This window comes from Magallana gigas, chromosome 4, assembly GCF_963853765.1.
Source record: "Magallana gigas chromosome 4, xbMagGiga1.1, whole genome shotgun sequence".
NCBI classification, from domain to species: Eukaryota; Metazoa; Mollusca; class Bivalvia; order Ostreida; family Ostreidae; genus Magallana; species Magallana gigas.
The window spans coordinates 31,755,600-31,765,153 of NC_088856.1; the positions used below are offsets into that span (position 1 = coordinate 31,755,600).

General features: G+C 33.3%; 1 long non-coding RNA gene across 1 annotated transcript; it reads right to left on the reverse strand.

Moving 5' to 3' along the window:
- Nucleotides 1-347: 347 nt before the first annotated feature.
- LOC105321578 (uncharacterized) lies at nt 348-7,910 on the reverse strand. Its single transcript, XR_010713699.1, has 3 exons — nt 7,523-7,910; nt 5,217-5,381; nt 348-1,869 (listed from the first exon to the last, which is right to left on the reverse strand). It is a non-coding gene; the product is annotated as an uncharacterized lncRNA (long non-coding RNA).
- Between the last annotated feature and the right edge of the window lie 1,644 nt (nt 7,911-9,554).

A 9,554-nucleotide genomic window follows, 5' to 3' on the forward strand; every position in this document is an offset into this window, starting at 1 on the left:
CCTTCTTTACAATTCACTTGTAAATTTAATTGAAACATGCATAATTGACAATTTAATAATTTTGATATATAGCCGAGACATAATATTTCGCTATGATGTATGATACATTAATTTTAATACACAACGAAAGAGAGGAGAGTACTCGCATGATTTTTTACAATTATTTTTTTTAAAACAGATTTCAAAATTGTGCACGTGATAATTGATAACCATTTACATAAATATGAATTTAAATTCAAATCATAATTCAATTTCAAGTAGAAGTATATACGTATATGAAAACATTATTGCGCACACGATGATTCATATAAGAGAAAATATATAATATATAAATAGTGCCTGTTTGGGAGGGTAACAGTTCAAATTGACAACCCGAGGAAACCATTGTAAACCGACACAAAGCGGAGGTTGACAATCCTTTTTGAGGCATTAATGAACAGAGTATTGTTTTCTACGTCAAAATGGATACATTGTATATATGTATGCATAAAACGGGGAAGTTTAATGGGAATGCCCCCTCCCTCTCCAGATTGTTTTCATCTGAAATTTTTATTTGGGGCAGTAAAACTAACTAAGATATTATATTGAAAATTGACTAAAAGAACCAAATTTAGAGAAACATACACAACCCATTCAATGGTTTGAAATAAATGTAATAAAACAATCAGTTTTTATTTTAATTTTAAAAAATAAGATAAGGAAATATCAGACAAAGTATATACAAAATTGAACAAAAAATTTAGTTTAACATATCGAGCATTATATCATAATAATGTGTAAAGTGTTAATTCCCGCGCTTGCAAGGGTTATCATCTACTTTCTTATAACATTGAAATTGTATCACGGTTTAGAATATATCGATATATCATACCCTTTGCCTTCACCATTTGCTTTGAAATTGAAATTCATAGTAAAAATCATGTGAAATTCAATGCTTTCAAAGTTAATAAGTACATGTTTATTGATTTTCTCTCATTCATAGGAAGATGAAAGGCTTTTTATTATAAGAAATACTGATTCGTAATTGAAAAGCTTTTGTTGTAGTTTTCTATCCAAAAATGAACTGAAAAGCGGTATAATCTACATTAAATGAAATGAAAATCTTGAAAATGAAACGCATTAAAAGTTGACGTTGAACTAAAGTTCAAAAAGGTTGAACTAAGGAACAATAACTGTATATTCATCTTCATAGTGATAGACTTATAAATGATATCGACCCCGAGATTCATATTACATGTACATATATCTGTATTTGTATGCAAGAACTTTAATTTAAGGAATATGACAACAGTCATATTTTAAACATATTGAACTCAGCTGTCATTTACATTATTTAATTCGTTACTTATTTTCTTAAATCTATTGGTAATTTGTAAGCTAAAACACCCATACTGGGGTTTTAATTAAATTTTAAGATAAATACACTTACTTCTTCCCTAGTATTTGATTTTCTTAAAATCATACTGAGATCAGCAAACAATTCCAGGAACATTGATTTGATCAAACAAACAAGTAATAGTTTAAAGTTTCTAAAAAAAAAAAAAAAAAAGCAAGGCGATATGTCTACTCGAATAAAATTTTAACTCCTTGTACTTAGCTAACGTCAATGATACTCATCTGAAATTACACAAACAATTGCAGATGGATTTCTGTTCCCCCGTCTACATGTCATCTTAAAATTTTCTTTCTCGCCATTGTTTTTTAGGTACAATGCAAAGCTATCATCACTTGGAATTTCCTTTCCCGGTATCAACTGCGTGAAGTTCAGGTTATGCCCAAAATCATCTTGCCATGCCATGGCGCTTGAGTTGAATGATCCCTGAATTCGCATTTGATTCTGCCCAAAATCTGTATAGCTATCAAAGTTGTCTGTAAAAAGAATGGCAAGTGCATTATATACAGTATAGTTGTACATTACTAGTATTTAACAAATCAGAGTTAAACTCATAAATCAAATGGATATAATTTGTTTGTATTTCATTATCTTAACATTTCACTTTACTATTCACTCATAAATCTAAGCACATATCTCGGTACTAATGTTCCCATGATAACCTTGTGCTTCCTGGTATTAGCCGTACCATCGGCATCAAATTTTCAGGACATTACTAGTCAAATCGGTGACTTCATGTTATACTTGCATCAATCACCCTTCGAAAATTCAAGAGCGGTAAACTATGGTAAAGAGATAAAGTTGAGATGCCCCACCAGCACCACGTGCAAAGCCCCGCAACCGGAAGCGCGTCGCCACAGACAGCTCTAGCTCTGATGGTCTCCGGCATAGTGTGAATCTGGCTGATTTATCCACCTTACCCTACTCAAATAAACCAGCAGTGCTGCACAGGGAGCACTTGGACGAGGTGACCTGGGCAGTGATTGCCGCCATGTCTAGTAAGGCAGAGACCACACATCCCAAGAATGAGATGGCCTAGGATGCATCCGTAGAGAATCCAGGTACTTACTACCAACACTAGTCATAATCAACAATCAAATGTCTCATGTTCAAAGTTACCACATTGACCTTGTGCACAATGTCTCCAGAAATCTGAAGGTAGGTGTATGTCTTAGCACACTCCAAGTGCAGTATAGCTCTATTTAAGTATATGCATACCATCAGCGTAGGGGCTACTCATGAAAAATCTCTCGGCTGGAGAGATTAATACGACATACAATTCCGTTTGAAAAAAAAGAATGAAATCCAAAAATGTCATTTGCTGTTGTTGACCAAGAGTTGTGGCTTTTGTATGTGTACAACCCTCTGGCTGTTCAAGAGCCTGTGACACAAACCACCCCCCTTAGATGTTATGAATTCAATTATAACGGTTAATGCAACCAAACAGTTTATGTCAACACAATCATGAGTCCATTTTGTGTTAAGATTTTGATTCAACTTCCAGGCCGAACAGTGTTTCAACTTTCGTGCGCCCCAGTTACCTAGAATTCAGTCAACCTTGGCCATGTCTGCTAAACCTGTCCTACCTCAGCATCCCAGACTCGCACCCCCCCCCCCCCTCAAGGTCCAATGGTTGCGTCAGATGCTAAAAACCTTAAGAATCCTTGCACTGTTTGCAGCGGGAAGCTATGCAGGCCGTCAACAGGGAAATGAATTATAGGAGGTTTGCTGACCCCTTTATGCTTTCACCACTTCCTAATCTAAGGTTGTCACCTGTGGGCATGGTACCTAAAAAGATGACTCATTTTGACTTATTCACCACCTATCATACTCATCTTGATCTAGCGTTTATGACTTTATTGACAACAGTTTATGTTAAGTCAAATATTCATCCTTGATGAAGGCCTTTTATGTTAGCTAATCCAGGTCCAGGGGCACAAACAGCTTATTTAAAAGTACCACCGATTCACAAGTTTGAGTTGTAAGGTTTTAAGTTACAGGACATGAATTGTATTGATAAGTCTTTACCTTTTGCCTCCTCTGTTAGTTGTGCTAAGTTTGAGAAATTTTCAACATTTTTAGAGTGAATACTTACAATGTAGGGACAAGTCAAGCTGTGACAACAAAGTGTATTATTCAGATGATTCTTTTACTATCTGGAAAAGCTGGTTCAAAGGAGCGTGCCTACTTTAGTATCTGATGCTTGTTTTTAGGGAAATTTGTGCAGAATTAAGAGTCCCATTAGCTGGAAAAAAACCCTCTTAGTCCCACAAACTGTTTAGTGTACCTTGACTTAGAAGTTAACATATATTGTATGACCGTTAAGATTCCCTTGGACAAGATTGAACAGTTAAAGTTCAAGTTGTTACAAAAATTACAAAAACGCAAAGTTACTTTACAAGAGATTCAAGAATTTAAAACTGGATTGCTGAAATTCTGCTATCTCACCTGGTAGGGCATTTGTTAGAAGGTTGTATGAAGCATCCTGTGCGCTTTCGCGTCCTTATCACAGGTGTGGAGTTATTGAGGAAATGGGAAAGAATATTAAAACTTTGTTAATGATTTTTGGAAAGTTTCAATGGAGTCATATCAAATAGATTGTTCAACTGGTCCAATGATTTATATACAGATAGTGCAGGTAATGCTGATTTAGGATAAGAAGCAGTATTCGGTCATCCTTAGGGATACTTAGATTGGCCAGACCGTTGGAAAGCATCTGATATTTTCTCAGACATAACATTTTTAGAGCTAGTTACTATCACTATGACTTTTGCAACTTAGGCAGCGATTTGTCCGGTAAACGGCTAATAATTCATACTGGTTATGCAGCGTTAATTTCAATCTCAATTTTAATACATCCATGTCCAAAAGAGTCGTGTATTTGCTTAGGCGACTAGTTTTACAAAGTTTGATGCCAAATATTCAGTTCAAAGCTAAGCATATAGCAGGGGAATTTAAAGCATATTCTCTTTCTCAACAGCTATGGAACAGATTTAGGGCCAGTTTTACAGAAGCAAACAGCCAGTCATCAGTTATTCCTGCATCATTTCTGCACATGATTTAGAGCTTAGATCCCAGGAGCTTCTGAGTTATGCTTTGTCAAACAATACCTGTAAACTATATGATACTGCATTTCATTTGTTTTGTCGAGTCTATCAATTTCGGCAGTCTGACCTCCATCCCAGTCAGATTTAGTCATCTTTGTGTCATGTTTATCACTGCATGAAAACTTATTTTGCAGGGAATCCTTACTATTGTAAATTACATGGCTTCCCAGGCAACACGCAAGGATTTAACTTTTAAAAAGTTTTACTGGGCCTGAGCCGCACAATCGCCACCATGACACTAGACAACCGAATACCTTGCAGATTTAATCCACTAGGGTTCAGATCTTCCCAAGCATCAGCAGTTCATATTATGAATCAACACGTTTTACAATTTTTTTTTGTTTCAGCATTCTTTAGGTTTTTCAGAATGGGCGAGTTGGCATAAAACACAATGCAGGAGGTTTGCCATGCTATCCAAGTGGAAAATATTTCATATTCACCACTAAACAAGACAATTAAAATTGTATCTGATTGTTGAAATCCTAATCTAAATACCAACATGCATTAGAAAAATTAACAATTGAAAATTACATTGCAGAACAAACTTGACATCGATATACACGTAGTCATTACGCATAAAATTTATTTACGTGAATTATTCTACCTTATTTGATTTTTTGTTTTATAATTTAGCAATTATGAAAACAATTTAAGCAACATCAATTTCCTCTCTGCAATTTATGCAACAAAAATATATTTCAAAAATGCAGACTTACAGGCTAATAGACTTGCAAATCTGTTTTCCTCAGGTGAGTGTATCAACATATACCTCCCACTTTTCTCTTGACATTTTTGAAATCCCACATCATCTGTAAAATGACCCTCATACCCAACGCAATAATCGAAAACTCTAGTGTATGCGTATCCATGTGGACAAATTCCTACAAAACAGGGTGGAAAAATGTTGTACTTAATTATACCGATACATGAAATATCATCAAAAAATACTTCAAACTACTATTATATTGTCCAATCTGCATTGTTTGAAAAAAATATCATTCTCCATACACTTGATGATCATTGTCAATTTAATAAAAAGTTAAAACTGAAAATGTGGACAAGAATGAAATAAACTACTGTAAAAAAAATGTCTAAATAGCAACAAAAGTAAAGTTAATAATTCAATTTTTTTAGAATGTGTTAATTTTTATTATTATTTTTTTTTTTACATCGAATGGTACTGTTTTTTGTAATCATTTGGAATATTGTTAACCTGCAGGAAAAAATCCAAGTGAAAAGGGTGACTTTATCTATGCATTCGACACTCAGTTCTTTGTATTCAGTCTAGTCCGATCAAATGTAACTTGTAAATTCCATTCTTTTATAGTTATTATTAGTCTTGCCTAGATATAACTATAGTACCACTATGGACAGGTATATGTCAATTTGAGAGTTCTTGAAAACATTTTATATATACAGTCAAACTTCGTTATCTCGAACTGGATAGGACTCTTCTAATACTTCAAGATATACAATTATTTGAGATACTGGGGGTAAAATACTTTAAAATATAAGTGGTTGGGACTTACAAATCACTTCGACATGAACATTGTATTCGAGACTGCAGTGTTTGACTTATCGAAGTTCAACTGTATATAGGTTAAGGATATAAAGTTCAATATCCGAAATATGTTCTTTCAGTATGATGGTTCTTTGTATAAAAAAAAAAAGAAAAAAAAAGAAAAGAAAGAAACACGATTAGTAGACTGGAACAAAAAACCAGCATGCTCTGGGCTTAAAACAAACCCACATATATGATTTGCCAATGAGATAATGGGTTTTACCCTCGGAACAATCAACAATAAGATCATGCAAATAATCTTCTGACCTCCAAAATTGATTTTATTGTCGGTGTAAATTGCAAATATAGTTCATGATAAAGTTAACAAGATATCTGTTTAAATAGGCCACCAGGTAACTGGATCATGTCATTATCTGTATTTCATTCATAAACATAAATGAAATCTTCACTTTTTCATTATTTTGAGAAACCTAACAATTATCATACAGAATAGTGAACACAAAAAAAAGATCTAACGGGTCATTGATATTTCTTAACAATCAAAAATAATTATTCTATTTTTATTCACGGGGACTTACTTTTGATAAATTATGGAGTTTTACAAATATACGCAAAATTAAAGTTCTTGTGTTAAAAAAAGGTGGGTTACAGGAATCCAAACATGTACACCATAAGAAATAACAATTTATAAACATTTAACATCAATCATATTTGTATGGTAGCATTTTCCTGCAACTACTAGTCAGATAATAAAGTTTTTTGTCCTTTTTTTTTTTTTAACTTATCACATATTTATCATGGCTAGACGGATATTTATATAGACATGTTGATTTATTTCAGAAAATTATCAGCAATATTTTGTTGTAAACCGTATTTTGCTACTAACACTCATTTTTTTGAGATCATTATGCATTAGAAGTCGACTTTTAAGATCTGAAAATACAAGAATAAAGATCAGAGAAGTCGACTTGTCTGTTAAATGCTTTCATCATTTTCCAATCGCATCATCAATTGTCCAACCGTAAATATGATTATCTTGAATGTCCACTAATCAATAATTACGGCAAATTTCAAGGAAGTGATGTATACTGCCATGTAAAATCCTTATGCCGACTTTTGTCAGAAAATTATTATGATAATTGGATGGCACTTACTTGGCTCATATATCTTTTTTGATAGACACGATAATAAATGATAAATTGACATAAAAGTTTTAAACAGATTACATAAAGATCTGACAAGTCGACATGAGATATGACAAGAAGTGATGCATGTATAAATGTGTCACCAAACATTGGAATCTTCCGGTATAAAGTTTTAAACAAAAAACTTATTTTAAACACTATATATATTACCCATGAAAATATATAAAAAAGAATACCAAAAAACATACGCATTAAAAGAAAAGACATTGTTTTGATGGAACTAATATACAGAGAAGAAATACTTTTTTTGAGATATAACATCCGTTCAATCTGACTCCAACGTTTATTAAATTACCTTTTTGTGTTGAGTAATAGTATATCCATCCCTCTTCGTTGGTTCCAGCTTGTGGTGTTAACATTAAAGTTTCATAACCCCGGCATTTTCTGACCCCTTTGTGAAAATGGAGCGAGATACATGCTCTGTTTTCGGCACAACGAATGGCACAATGGATCAGAGACATGACTGGAACTTGCCATAATAATCCATGATTTAGAAAGGCGCCATCAAAAGCATAATCATGCACAAAATTTAGCCCCCTTATGATCATGTTAGAGGACACCAACCGTCCATTTATTAAGTGGATCCAGAAGAAATATTGAATCAAGATGAGAACCATTTCCAAACTGTTGATAGACGACTTCATGCTCTAGTATCAAATGAACTCAAATGAACGCTACATATGCTTTCTAATGATTGGGGGAAAAGTTAATTAATTCTAATGGGAATTTTAATAAAAGATCAAAGAACGTACAATTGATCATTCGGAGGTCTTTATTTTCAGCCTAAAGACAATTGAGTCGTGAAATTAATTATAACATCAATTGCTTTAATATTGATCAGGTGTATCTATATGTATAGTAAGCATTTAGTCTTAATGCATAGCAAGATAACGCCTTTTTTTGAGAGAGACTATCAATGTCCTCCTTATTTCTTGGTTGATCATGTATCACTGAAAGCGATTATAATGCAAGTATATACATATTGTATAGATAGATAGATAAATATATATATATATATATATATATATATATATATATATAAGCACAAACATTGCAATAACTCTCAAATTGACATATACCTGCCCATAGTGAATGATAAAGATATACATAAAGCACAGAGAAATTCACCTTTTTTGGAGCTCAACCTCCGCCCCGGCCGGGGCTTGAACTCACGACCTCTGGAACCCATTCTCCTAGCAGTGAGCGGCCACCGCGCTAACCACTGGGCCATCTATGCAAGACAAAAATCTTGCTTTCAATGACGAAGGGAAACTAGCGCGCTGGTCGCTCTCCACCTGTACCTCAAACGACCGTGTAGTGAGCGGTGGCCGCTCACTGCTAGGAGAATGGGTTCCAGAGGTCGTGAGTTCAAGCCCCGGCCGGGGCGGAGGTGGAGCTCCAAAAAGGTGAATTTCTCTGTACTTTATATATATATATATATATATATATATATATATATATATATATATATATATAGTTTTGAATCGGCTTTCTGTTATTTTTTATCATTTATTACTTGTGTGGATTAACTTTACTCATTTTGGATTTTATATATATATATATATATTAGAGGATTTTTTAAAATTAAATTATACGCACGAATAAAAGAAGGTATTACTTAAAATTAAATTGTTCATTAGCAGTTATATGAGATTGGTTTTTTAAAAATTAAATTAAGAAGGTACTTTGATTAAATTAAAAAGCATGTATATATGAAGTTTTTAAAGTCTTTTTATAGGAAAATGTATCAAAGTAATGTAATCAAAAGTATGATTATAGGAAAATGTATCAAAATTATTGGGAAGAGAGATGCGGTAAAACAAAGAAAATAATGTTAGTTTAATTGATTCATACCTTTGTTTCTAAGATATTGTTAAAAGTCAAATGCCGTATAACAGTGTGTCTATCTGTGTTGGGATGACAGTAAACAAGATGACAAATACACAAAAACTAATCTATAACAATGAAAACTCATTTTTAATTAGCCGGGCTCTGCTGAAAGCAGAGTCCTGACTGTAGGCAGGCAAATCGCCAATGTTACTATAAATAGCACAACTTCAAAAGTAAACAAAAAAAACCAAACAGCGTCAAAGTAAAAGCTTCCGCTATACCAAATAGTTACACAAAGAGCCACGTTTTGTCAAAAGTGTTTGTTTCTTTTATTTTAATTTCGAGAGAATTGTCTATCTTTTTTAGTTTTCTTATTAATAACTTGTTTTAAAAACAAGACTATGCATTTTGGATACATACAATGCGCATGAATTTTCATGAACTACTCTACTGCGCGTTGAAGAAATGAGTATTGAATATATAACGCATGTTGCAAA